The sequence below is a fragment of the Schistocerca gregaria genome, chromosome 8 (assembly GCF_023897955.1).
Source record: "Schistocerca gregaria isolate iqSchGreg1 chromosome 8, iqSchGreg1.2, whole genome shotgun sequence".
NCBI lineage: Eukaryota > Metazoa > Arthropoda > Insecta > Orthoptera > Acrididae > Schistocerca > Schistocerca gregaria.
Genome location: NC_064927.1, coordinates 407,397,985 through 407,411,302, shown reverse-complemented (window position 1 = coordinate 407,411,302; position 13,318 = coordinate 407,397,985). Strand labels below are relative to the sequence as shown.

Genomic DNA, 13,318 nt, shown 5'->3' with positions numbered 1-13,318 from the left:
TTGACCTGGAGAAGACGTGGAAGTTTCCCGCAGGCATCGACACTTCATTGAATGACGGCACATCGTGGACAATACTGTGCACAGAAGTAGCACTAATATCAAGAATAGTGGCTATTTCATTTACAGTAACAGGCCTATTTTCTTTTACATGCTCTCCTACTGTGTCATTGTTTTAGTTCCTCACTAGACAGTTTATCTGGCTCTAGCACAGACCATCTTCCACAGACGTTCAGACGTGACCCCCCTTTCAAACATTCTGCACCAGGGACACAAACAAATCACCGTACTGTGCTTTCATCCTGTGATGCATTTCTATAGGTTTAACAGCTTCACTAGTCAAAGAGTGTTTTACGGAGCGCTGTGCCAACGTGGTGTAAGTCGACAGTGGGACGGCCGTCTTCTATGTGACACGGCTTCCTTTTCTGTGATGCAACAACGGACCGCCAACTGCTGGTTGTTTGTTGAAACACAAGGTTAACTCCTGCCAGCAACCAGATCCATAGTGAATTCCGAGGAGCGCTGTTACACGTTGTTTGAATCAGCCTCATACATCTGCACTCCGCAGGAGCCACGCACGGAGTTAGTTCCAGCCCTCCCAGCTCGCATCTGCGACGTGGTCGGTGTGCCAAACAGGCCAGGCTGACTGGCTCACGGGATGCGCAGTTAAGGGGCTAGCCCTTTTTGAATGCATGAAAAATACGTGAGTTTCGTGATTTTATTCAAGCTAACTAAAAAGTAATGCTAAATATGATGATACAGTTTTATTCCTTACGCTTTTGTGTTTAAAAAAATTCATTTTTGTGCTTGTATCGGACGCTCCCTGTAGCCGCTGCACCTGGAGGAAAGAAACCTTGCAGCCTGAACATTGATCATTCCTCCAACTAGACCTGTAACGAAATAATTTTATATGTTATTTTAATATTATTGGTTAAAAACTGTCTTGGTAGCAATTTCAGTTTTTTTCTTTTTATTTTCCAACGACGCGTTTCGCCTTATTTAGGAATCTTCAGGTTATCTTTTCTAGAAAGATCTTTTCTAGAAAACGCGTCGTTGGAAAATAAAAAAACTTCAGGTTATATTTTCTAGAAAGATATTTTCTAGAAAAGATCGTTTCTAGAAAAGATAACCTGAAGATGCCTAAATAAGGCGAAACGCGTCGTTGGAAAATAAAGAAAAAACTAAAATTGCAACCAAGACTGTTTTTAACCAATACTGTTAAGCACTGGTTTGCTGTATGCCACATATGGATTGGAAGAATTTCTATGTTATTTTAAATATGTTTTCTATTAATGTAAGGCGAGTTATCTTCCATCAAGGTGATAGGGTCCCACTATTGGTTGCAGAATCTCGGCTCTGTACTGCAGAACAACGAGACTGCTCTCAACAACCACTAGAGGTGTACAGTGGCCGCATGGAATGCTACCCCAGAAACACACTCCACCACCATCTTGTTGCACATGTGGGCACAGCGCTGGAGGCTTTCTGTTTTAGCAGGGTGTCTCTAAACACGCTGTCTCTGATTATCAGGGTACAAACAATCCAACGCCAACCGTGAGACGACCACTGTATATGCTTTCTTGCCCATCTGTAACGTAATCCGTGATGTTGTGGTCTCCGACACCATGGTATTCGAAAATAGAGATTCGCATCGTGCAACCGTCTCCAAATAGTAGCCTGAATTCAGTTCTACAGAACTTAGCCCACCGTTTCCTTGAGTTAAAAGTCGTAGATATCAATCACCGCTGTCGAACGTGGGCGGCTTGTGCGGTGTATGTCCTCAACACCACCTGTCAGTTGGAACCGATTCCTCTTCCGCACCGCATTACTTTCACTCCTGTGCACACGTTGAGAAACTTCTCTGGTTGACAAGTCTTCTGCGCTTGACGTGATGAGACAGATCCGATTACTGGTCGGGATTATCCTTCTTGCCACGATGGACGTTCACTCTGCTGTTCCACAGACGATTCTAATGGGTCCTTGCTAGTGCTATACTTACAACTGAAATACTGCAATCCATTCGAGTGCGGAGCTCTACCCGTGCTTGGCGCTCATGCTAACTGTGTGTGTGTTGACAAACATCAAGGGTGACCTTCCGATTCTTACAGGAACAATCACAATATCAACACACCTGCACGACATACCATAGCGATGCAACAACTTGGCTGATATGTGTGTATAACCACGTAGTCGATCACGACGGATTTGTCGTCTTAAACGTTCTGAGCGCACTCATCACGTTAATTCTGTATGAAAATCCGAGCTTTCGAGAATTTCCAAAAATTGCCTTCGTCAGGAAAGCAACTGATTGTCGATGAAGTAAAGAAATCACAGACATGTAAATGATGAAGTATGAGTAGAAGTTTGAACAAAGCAGTATGAACGAAGGAAAGAAAGTAAACGATAGCATAACAATAAACAGAAAACAAAAACGGAAGAATATGATTTGTAATTTTTATTGGTAAAAAATGGATAATCCAAACAAATCTTTTTTTCCTAATTGCCATGTGCACCAAAGTTACTTTTATTCAGTTACCATTTCTGTGCATGTAAAAATGAAACAAAATTTGAGATGAAGTACCCTTAATCAAAATATTTACATTTTATGTTCCAGGTGCCGACTGTAGAAGTCTCCAGTTTCGTACTTCTGTGGTTCCTTGGTAAGTAAGAACTTACTTATTATGGACTTTCAATGTCTTTTGACGGAATTCTCTGTTGATAGACAAAATATTTATTCTCTTTTCGATTTGATCCCGGTAACAGCGCTGTAACGAATTTTTGCGGCGGCAAATTTTCTTAGCTTTTCAAACTAGCTATTTCATTCAACTTTCTGTATGCTCCACCTACGTACGTGTAGGCTGGCTTAGTACCAGCTGTCGCAGAGAAACCTGAGTTAAAGATATGAACTTTCAGAAAACAGCAACAATGTCTGAGTAAGTATAAGTAAAACGAAATGTCTGTGTGACTAGGCCCTCCCGTCGAGTAGACCGTTCGCCGGCTGCAAATATTTCGATTTGACGCCACTTCGGCGACTTGCGCGTCGATGGGGACAAAAATGATGATGATTAGGACAACACAACACCCAGTCCATAAGCGGAGAAAATCTCCGACCCAGCCGGAAATCTAACCCGGGCCCTTAGGATTGACATTCTGTCGCGCTAACCACTCAGCTACCGGGGACGGGCAATACACGGTACAACAGACGGAATTAAACTCTTTGAAGATAACCATAGCTAACATTCAATGAAATCACATATTGCGAACCGTGCCTGTAATGTGACCTCCTAGCATAAATTCTCAGGTCGATCATAACAAGTTCCAAGCACTTCGTAGAAATTGTACAACAGTGTACACTTTGGTGACAAAAGTCAAGGTTCAGCGATGTCCACATATGCAGATGGCGGTAGTATAGCATACACAAGATATAAAAGAGCAATACATTGGTGGAGCTATCATTTGTACTCATATGATTCCTGTGAAAATGTTTGCAACATGATTACGGAGAAGAGAAATTTGTGACACAACTTGAATAGAAGAAGGGATCGGTTGGTAGGACATATTCTGAGGTATAAAGGGATCACCAATTTAGTAATGTATTGCAGCACGGAGGGTAAAAATCGTAGAGGGAGACCAAGAGATGAATACACTAAACAGATTGAGAAGGATGTAGGTTACAGTAGGTACTGGGAGATGAAGAGGCCTGCACAGGACAGAGTAGCATGGAGAGCTGCATCAAATCAGTCTCTGGACTGAAGACCACAACAACAACATACGAGAAACGACGGGAATTAACAGACTTTGAACGCGGAATGGTAGTTGGAGCTGGACGCATTGGACATTCCATTTCGGAAAGCGTTAGGGAATTCTGTATTCCACTATCCAGGGGCAAGAGTGTGCCGAGAACCACGTTTCTTGCATTACCTTTCACGACAGACAACACAGTGACCGACGGCCTTCACTTAACGACCGAGAGCAGAGCCGATTTTGTAGAGTTGTCACTGGTAACAGACAAGCACTGCATGAAATAACTACGGAATTCAGTGTGGGACCTACGATGAATGTATGTATTAGGACAGTGTGGCGCTAACGGGTTATGACAGCAGACGACCGACCCGACTGCGTTTGCTAACAGCACGACATCACTAGCAGCGCCTTTCCTGGGCTCGTGACAATTGGGTTGGGATCCTAGACGAGTGGAAAACTGGGCTCTGGTCAGATGAGTCCCAATTTCAGTTAGTAAGAGCTGAAGGAAGCGTGGCGCAGACACAACGAAGTCATGGATCCAAGTTGTCAACAAGGCACTGTGCAAGCTGGAGGTCTCGATTCTGAAACATTACGACGAACGTAGTCGTGTGTGTAGGCTCTCAGGACAATGAACATTACCACGTTTTATTACCCATCGTCGTATGTTGCAGACACCTGACATGGTGAAATTTGGTGCCTCAGGCTTCAAGCCACGCTCTCCTTTGGTTCGGATAGTCGGTAATTTGTACAGAAACCGTTACATTTCTGACCTTTTTAGACCTACGGCTGTGTCTAGTCTTTGAGACGCCTGTTACGTTACCCTTCAACGATACACCGTGCGGCTGCATATGACCTGTAATATTCTCATCAGTCTTAATACCAACGGTGTTGGACGCTGATCAGCCACTTCTCAAAAAAATGGTTGAAATGGCTCTAAGCACTATGGGACTTAACATCTGAGGTCATCAGTCCCCTAGACTTAGAACTACTTGAACCTAACTATCCTAAGGACATCACACACATCCATGCGGGAGGCAGGATTCTAACCTGCGACCGTAGCAGCAACGCGGTTCCGGACTGAAGCGCCTAGAACCGCTCGACCACAACGGCCGGCTAAGGCCCTTCTCCATATTTCCCGTCGATTGGAAACGTTCTATCTTGCGTTGCTGAGAGACACCACCACCACCACCACCACCACCACCACCACCACCACCACCACCACCTTCCCCAGCCACTGCAATTCATAATCTCTGGTTTTAAATCAAAATGACGAGGAACAATATCCCTATATTTGTCATCCAACTCATTATGACTTCATGTCAGCCGGATCAGGCAGTTGCTGCTGGCAAACTTGGCAGCTTTGTGTACTGTTGTGCGCACTCTATGTCTGTGTGTCTGTATACGCCAAAATCACCAAAAATTTAACCACGAGTTCTGCCTATTATAATGTGAGGGGTCGGACAGAAATACAGAAACACAGGGAGAAATGCATGCTTAAACTCAACTACAGATGCTGACCAAGCCTGCTGATGGCGTTGTTATATTTGACCACTAACGCCGACTGTGCAATATCCTCGGTACGTCGGAAGCCTCAGTCGTGGTCATAATAGTGTTCTGTCTAGTAGTGAGTGCGTTATGTCGGACCTTAGTGTATTCGAACACGGGCAAATTGTTGGTAGACATATGGTTGGTGCTTCAGTAAACAAGGTTGCGAAAGAGTTTAATTATTCAAGGGGGACCGTATCGAAGTTTTATAGTACATACAGAAAAAGCGGGAAAAGGTCAACCGCTAAGTAAGAGCGCGAACGAAAGTATGTATTGAGTAACCGTGACAGACAGACACTGGAGAGGACTGTGACGGAAAACGGAAGATGTGCAGAACTATAGACCTATATCTATAACGTCGATCAGTTGTGGAATTTTGTAACACGTATTATGTTTGAGTATAATGAGTTTTCTGGAGACTAGAAGTCTACTCTGCAGGAATCAGCTTGGGTTTCGAAAAAGACGATCGTGTGAAACCCAGCTCATGCTATTCGTCCCCGACGCTCAGAGGGCCAAAAGACACCGGTTCCCAGGTAGATGCCGTGTTTCTTGACTTCCACAAGGTGTGTGATACAGTTCCCCACAGTCGCTTAACGAACAAAGTAAGAGGGTATGGACTATCAGACCAACTGTGTGATTGGATTGAAGAGTTCCAAAATAACAGAACGCAGCATGTCATTCTCAATGGACAGAAGTCTTCCGAAGTAAGAGGGATTTCGGGTGTGCCGCACGGGAGTGTCGTGGGACCGTTGCTATTCACGGTGTATGTAAATGACCTTGTGCATAACATTGGAAGTTCACGGAGGCTTTTTGCAGATGATATTGTAGTATATCGAGAGGTCGTAACAATGGAAAATTGTACGGAAATGCAGGAGGATCTGCAACGAATTGACGCATGGTGCAGGGAATGGCAATTGAATCGCAATGTAGACAAGTGTAATGTGCTGCGAATACATAGAAAGAAATATCCTTTATCATTTAGGTACAATATAGCAGGTCAGCAACTTGAAGCAGTTAAATCCACAAATTATCTGGGAGTAGGCATTAGGAGTGATTTAAAATGGAACAACCATATAAAATTAATCGTCGGTAAAGGTGATGCCAGACTGAGATTCATTGGAACAATCCTAAGGAAATGCAGTCAAAAAACAAAGTAACTAGGTTACAGTATACCTGTTCGCCCACTGCTTGAATATTGCTCACCGGTGTGGCTTCCGTACCAGATAGGGTTGATACAGGGTGTTTCAAAAATGACCGGTATATTTGAAACGGCAATAAAAACTAAACGAGAAGCGATATAAATACACCGTTTGTTGCAATATGCTTGGGACAACAGTACATTTTCAGGCGGACAAACTTTAGAAATTACAGTAGTTACAATTTTCAACAACAGATGGCGCTGCAAGTGATGTGAAAGATATAGAAGACAACGCAGTCTGTGGGTGCGCCATTCTGTACGTCGTCTTTCTGCTGTAAGCGTGTGCTGTGCACAACGTGCAAGTGTGCTGTGGACAACATGGTTTATTCCTTAGAACAGATGATTTTTCTGGTGTTGGAATTCCACTGCCTAGAACACAGTGTTGTGCAACAAGACGAAGTTTTCAACGGAGGTTTAATGTAACCAAAGGACCGAAAAGCGATACAATAGAGGATCTGTTTGAAAAATTTCAACGGACTGGGAACGTGACGGATGAACGTGCTGGAAAGGTAGGGCGCCCGCGTACGGCAACCACAGAGGGCAACGCGCAGCTAGTGCAGCAGGTGATCCAACAGCGGCCTCGGGTTTCCGTTCGCCGTGTTGCAGCTGCGGTCCAAATGACGCCAACGTCCACGTATCGTCTCATGCGCCAGAATTTACACCTCTATCCATATAAAATTCAAATGCGGCAACCCCTCAGCGCCGCTACCATTGCTGCACGAGACACATTCACTAACGATATAGTGCACAGGATTGATGACGGCGATATGCATGTGGGCAGCATTTGGTTTACTGACGAAGCTTATTTTTACCTGGACGGCTTCGTCAATAAATAGAACTGGCGCATATGGGGAACCGAAAAGCCCCATGTTGCAGTCCCATCGTCCCTGCATCCTCAAAAAATACTGGTCTGGACCGCCATTTCTTCCAAAGGAATCATTGGCCCATTTTCAGATCCGAAACGATTACTGCATCACGCTATCTGGACATTCTTCGTGAATTTGTGGCGGTACAAACTGCCTTAGACGACACTGCGAACACCTCGTGGTTTATGCAAGATGGTGCCCGGCCACATCGCAAGGCCGACGTCTTTAATTTCCTGAATGAATATTTCGATGATCGTGTGATTGCTTTGGGCTATCCGAAACATACAGGAGGCGGCGTGGATTGGCCTCCCTATTCGCCAGACATGAACCCCTGTGACTTCTTTCTGTGGGGACACTTGAAAGACCAGGTGTACCGCCAGAATCCAGAAACAATTGAACAGCTGAAGCAGTACATCTCATCTGCATGTGAAGCCATTCCGCCAGACACGTTGTCAAAGGTTTCGGGTAATTTCATTCAGAGACTACGCCATATTATTGCTACGCATGGTGGATATGTGGAAAATATCGTACTATAGAGTTTCCCAGACCGCAGCGCCATCTGTTGTTGACAATTGTAACTACTGTAATTTCGAAAGTTTGTCTGCCTGAAAATGTACTGTTGTCCCAAGAATATTGCAACAAACGGTGTATTTCTATCGCTGCTCGTTTAGTTTGTATTGCCGTTTCAAATATACCGGTCATTTTTGAAACACCCTGTAGAAGAGATAGTGAAGATCCAACGGAGAGCAGCGCGCTTCGTTACAGGATCACTTAGTAATCGCGAAAGCGTTACAGAGATGATAGGTAAACCCCAGGGGAAGACTCTGCAGGAGAGGCGCTCAGTAGCTCGATACGGGCTTTTCTTGAAGTTTCCAGAACATACCTTCACCGAAGAGTCAAGCAGTATATTGCTTCCTCCTACGTATATCTCGCGAAGAGACCAGAGGATAAAGTCAGGGAGATTAGAGCCCACACAGAGGCATACCGACAAACTTTCTTTCCACGAACAATACGAGACTGGAATAGCAGGAAGAACCACTAGTTGTACACCGTCGAGTGGCTTGCGGAGTATGGATGTAGATGTAGATCATAATTTGAAGAGACACATTGTGGTATTCCACGAGCCCCATGGTTACACTGAAAGGTCGAATTAGTGCCAAGGATTAAGTGACCATATTGGTTGATAAACTCAGTCCCACACCACCGTATTTGTTCCCCGATGCTGATGCTGTGTTCCAAGACGACAGGGCGCTTGGTCATATAGCGCCCGTCGTCCAGCACTGGTGTTTTTTAGCACAGCGATGAGTTGTCGCGTCTCACCTGCACACCACAGTCACCAGATTTCAATGGTTATCTGAGGTTATCAGTCCCCTAGAACTACTTAAACCTAACTAACCTAAGGACATCACACACATCCATGCCCGAGGCAGGTTTCGAACCTTCGAACGTAGCGGTCGCGCGGTTCCAGATTGAAGCGCCTAGAGCCGCTAGGCCACATCGGCCGGGCCAGATTTCAATACTAAACTGATTTTGTGGTCTGTTTTGTAGAGACGAGTGTGTGATCTGTGTCCACCACCATCATCGTTATCTGAACTCGCCACTATTTTGCAGAAAGTAAGGTAGAAGATACGCTTGGAAACCATGCAAGCCCTGTACTGACCCAAAAAGCCTGGAAGTTGTTTTCTTTTTCCACGGTTTTCCTACACTATATTGGACATGGTAATGTATTTTCGATGTTTACATATTTTTTGTGGACCTGCTGTGTGTGAAAACTGTGTACAATTTACATTGTATACCCAAAGGAACTGGAACACCTGCGTGATATCGTGTAGGGCCCCCGTAAGCACGCAGAAGTGCCGCAGCTTGAAGTGACATGGACTCGATTAATGTCTGAAGTAGACCTGGAGGGAACTGAGACCATGAATCCTGCAGGGCGGTCCATAAATCCGTAAGGGTACGAGGGAGTGGAGATCTCTTCTGAACAACTCGTTGCAAGGCATCCCACATATGCTCAATAATGTTGAAGTCTGGGGAGTTTGGTGGCCAGCGGAAGTGTTTAAACTCAGAAGAGTGTTCCTGGAGACACTCTGTAGCAATTCTAAACGTATTGGGTGTCGCATTGTCCTTCTGGTATTGCTCAAGTCCGTCGGAATGCACAATGGACATGAACGGTTGCAGGTTATCAGACAGGATGCTTTCGCACGTGTCTCCTGTGAGAGTCGTATCTAGACGTACCCTGTATAAGGGGTCCCATATCACTGCAACTGCACGCGCCACACACCATTACACGACCTCCACCAGCTTTAACAGTCCCCTGCTCAGATAGATTTATGAGATTATCGCCATACCCCTACACGTCCATCCGCTCGATATCATTTGAAACGAGATTCGTCCGAGCAGGCAACGTGTTTCCAGTCATCAACAGTCCAATGTCGGTGTTGACAGGCCCAGGCGAGGCGTAAAGCTTTGTGTCGTGCAGTCATCAGGGGTACAAGAGTGGGCCTTCGGCTCCGAAAGCCCATATATAGAAAGCCCATATATAGAATGGTTCCCACAGTGACACTGGTAGATGATGGTTCAAGTGGCTCTGACCGCTATGGGACTTAACTTCTGAGGTCATCAGTCCCGTAGAACTTAGAACTACTTAAACCTAACTAACCTAAGGACATCACACACAGCCATGCCCGAGGCAGGTTTCGAACCTGTGACCGTGGCGGTCGGGCGGTTACAGACTGAAGCGCCTACAACCGCTCGGCCACACCGGCCAGCACTTGTTGATGACCCAGCATTGAAATCTGCAGCAATTTCCTGAAGAATTGCATTTCTGTCACGTTGAACGATTCGCTTCAGTCGTCGTTGGTCCCCTTCTTGCAGGATCTTTTATCTGCCGCAGCGATGTCGGAGATTTGGTGTTTCGCCGGATTCCTGAAATTCACGGTACACTTGTAAAATGGTCGTACGTGAAAGTCCCCACTTCATTGCTACCTCGGACATGCAGTGTCCCATCGCTCGTGCGCCGACTTTAACATCACGTTCAAACTCAATTAAATCTTGATAACCTACCATTGTAGGAGCAGTAACCGATCTAACAACTGCGCTAGACATTTGTTCTCTTATATAGGCGTTGCCAACCGCAGCGCCGTATTCTGCCTGTTTACATACCTTCATATTTGAATATCCCATGCCTATACCAGTTTCTTTGGCGTTTGATAGTTGTTACTTGCAATCATTCCTTATGTTGCCGTTTTAACGACTAGCGGTGCAAGTAGACTCTTGTCCACGTAAAAGCAATACTAATCATGCATGCAATCCCAGGTGTACATAACATGTAAGAATAAATTAATAAAGTAACACAAAATTTTTATGTGACTTTAAATGCGTGAGGTACGAAATTAGTGAGTAGCAAAGTTCGCATAAACTGTAATTTTGTTTATTTAGCGAGATAGTAATGTAATCGTGCTAGTTGTTTTTTTCCATCTTCTGTATTAGTGGATTATTGACTCTCATTAATGTTGTTTGTACCAGACGCGTCCTTGACTGCAGCGGCTAGAAAAGATTCTCCTTTGAATTGATTCCTCGTTGCGCGAAGATGAAAAACAGCTATTGAGAGTGTTCAGTTAGTTTACTGAGTTGAGAGGCTGTTATAACGCGCCGTTCTGCCTTTGAAACGCTGTTGATATAAATCTCCGGTGATTTTGAAGTGAACTGTTTTTCTAGTTCTCCACCTGAAACTTCGTCTCACTCCGTCTTTTCCGCTCTACTTGTTTTCTCTAATTTTGAAGGGTCATTAATAAATCACTGATGAACAACAAGAAAGAGTGGACTTGTTGGTAAAAGACTGAACCCTAACAGCTTTTAGTCTTTCATCCGTTTTATTTTTCGAGGCGGAAATGTGATTCGATATGCACTTGCACCCTTCTCTGTTTTATGCGTGTCAGTTTATCTATGGATACCGCTTAAATTCAACGCCGTTTATAATTTGTTTTACTTGCTGTAAGATCGCCTGCATTTATAATTTCTTTCCTGTGCTTCATCTATACGATGAGAGATTAAAATATAAATGACCCAAATTGGTCGCTTGAAGCTTTTCTGGACAAAATCCGAAGTTAGCGACATTCTAGTATTGGTGATATGAGTAAATGTCGATACCATGCCTTCGACAATTAAATAGTATGTACGAAATAATAGAGTATCGATATCTTATGTATGAAGGGCGTGCAGAAAAAGAATACTCTTTCTTTACTAGTTCAAATGGTTCAAATTGCTCTGAGCACTATGGGACTTAACTTTTGAGGTCATCAGTCCTCTAGAACTTAGACCTACTTAAACCTAACTAACCTAAGGACATCGCACACATCCATGCCCGAGGCAGGATTCTAAACTGCGACCGTAGCGGTCGCGCGGTTCCAGACCGTAGCGGCTAGAACCGGTCGGCCACTCCGGTCGGCTCTTTACTAGTTTAATAACACTTAACTACATATGTTATCTATGTAATATACGGATGGTTATAATTAAACGTTTCATTTTTGACACGTTATAACACGGAAACTAATTACCGTACGAGGACCAAACTTTGTAGCAATAATGTCAAGGACATGGGGAAGAGAAATAATGCAGAATCAATTAAACTGAAACACTTGTAATGTGGTGCTACGGTACATCATACCATTACATACCGGTACCATTACTGCTACAAAAGGCGCTCAGTATGGGGCCCATAGTGTCAAGAATTGTCCGAAAGCGTGAGGATTGCATTCTGCACGGCAGAACGAAGCATGTCCAAAGGTGTTCTGGCTACTTCTCTTTATATGCTGCGCATCAGATCAGCACAAGTGTGAATATTCCGCTGGTAAACTCTGTCCTTCATGTATCCCCACAGCCAGAAGTCACAGGGGGTGAGATTTGGTGATGGTGCTGGCCAAACATTTGGAAACGATAGGCTGATAATTCGATCGTTTCCCCATGTGTTTCGGAGAATCAGATGAACTTCACGAGCGATGTGCTGTGGCGTCCCATCTTGCATGAAAACCGTTGAGTTCAGAACGTCTATCTCCTTTACGGCGGGTTTAACAGGATAGCAAAGCATATCGCAATAACGCTGGCCAGTCACACTGCACGCCTTTGGTCCTTGAGCGCCAACCTGTTCAAAAGAGACTGGGCCAGTGATGAACATAGCCGTGAAGCCACACCATACGGTGACTCGTTTGACATACAGAGGAACTTCATGCACAGTGACTGGAAATGATCTCCTCACCCGGCAATTTTGTTTGTTCACATCATCGGGCAGAGAAAAATGTGCTTAGTCTGTCCATAGGATAGTCCAGGGCCAAACCTCGTCAACTTCAATCTTGTGAGAAAGTGGAGTGCGATGTTAACACGCATTTGACAGTGGTTGAAAGCACCTTCTGTACAGTGGACCACGGGATGTTCAACTGTCGTGACACAGCACGCGCACTGCATGGCGATCGGGAATTGCGCGCAACATTGTCTGTCATAGCAACAGCGACTTCATCAACCACCTGTGGTGCAACCAGTCGCCGGCCTCTTCCCGAGCGATGCCCAGTTGTCCAGTTGATTCGAACTTCATCATGCTCCGCACAGCACGTGGAGAAAGAGGACCCTTCCATAACCCTTTCAGCCGGCGATATTCTCGAAGTGGAGCTGCAGCATTACTGTTGTTTCCATAATAGAGATTCACCAATTATGCCCGCTCTATTTGTCCAATCTCATGTTGACACGTCAACAAGTGTACTGCGACTGGTCAGGTGTGCGAGACTATTAATCACGATGACTGATCGCGGTACGTGATGGTCTCAGTTGGGACTGGACGGTGACGCTGTGACGTATGGAAATCATGATGCACCTCATACTCTGGACATTACAGCTACCAAATTTGGTACTTGTACAGTAATTAGTTTCTGTGTTATAAACTGTAAAATAGGGAACGTTTAATTATAACCATCCGGTA

General features: G+C 44.7%; 1 protein-coding gene across 2 annotated transcripts in view; it reads left to right on the top strand.

Annotated features, from left to right (window-relative positions):
• Positions 1 to 13,318, top strand: part of LOC126284412 (serine/threonine-protein kinase BRSK2) — a 1,848,446-nt gene that overhangs the window by 925,739 nt on the left and 909,389 nt on the right. The window contains exon 5 of one of the 2 annotated variants that reach the window (XM_049983324.1): positions 2,612 to 2,657. The gene's annotated coding sequence lies outside the window, so the exon portion shown is untranslated. Of the gene's footprint in view, positions 1 to 2,611; positions 2,658 to 13,318 lie in introns of those variants that run through there. The other variant, XM_049983325.1, reaches the window with a different exon arrangement.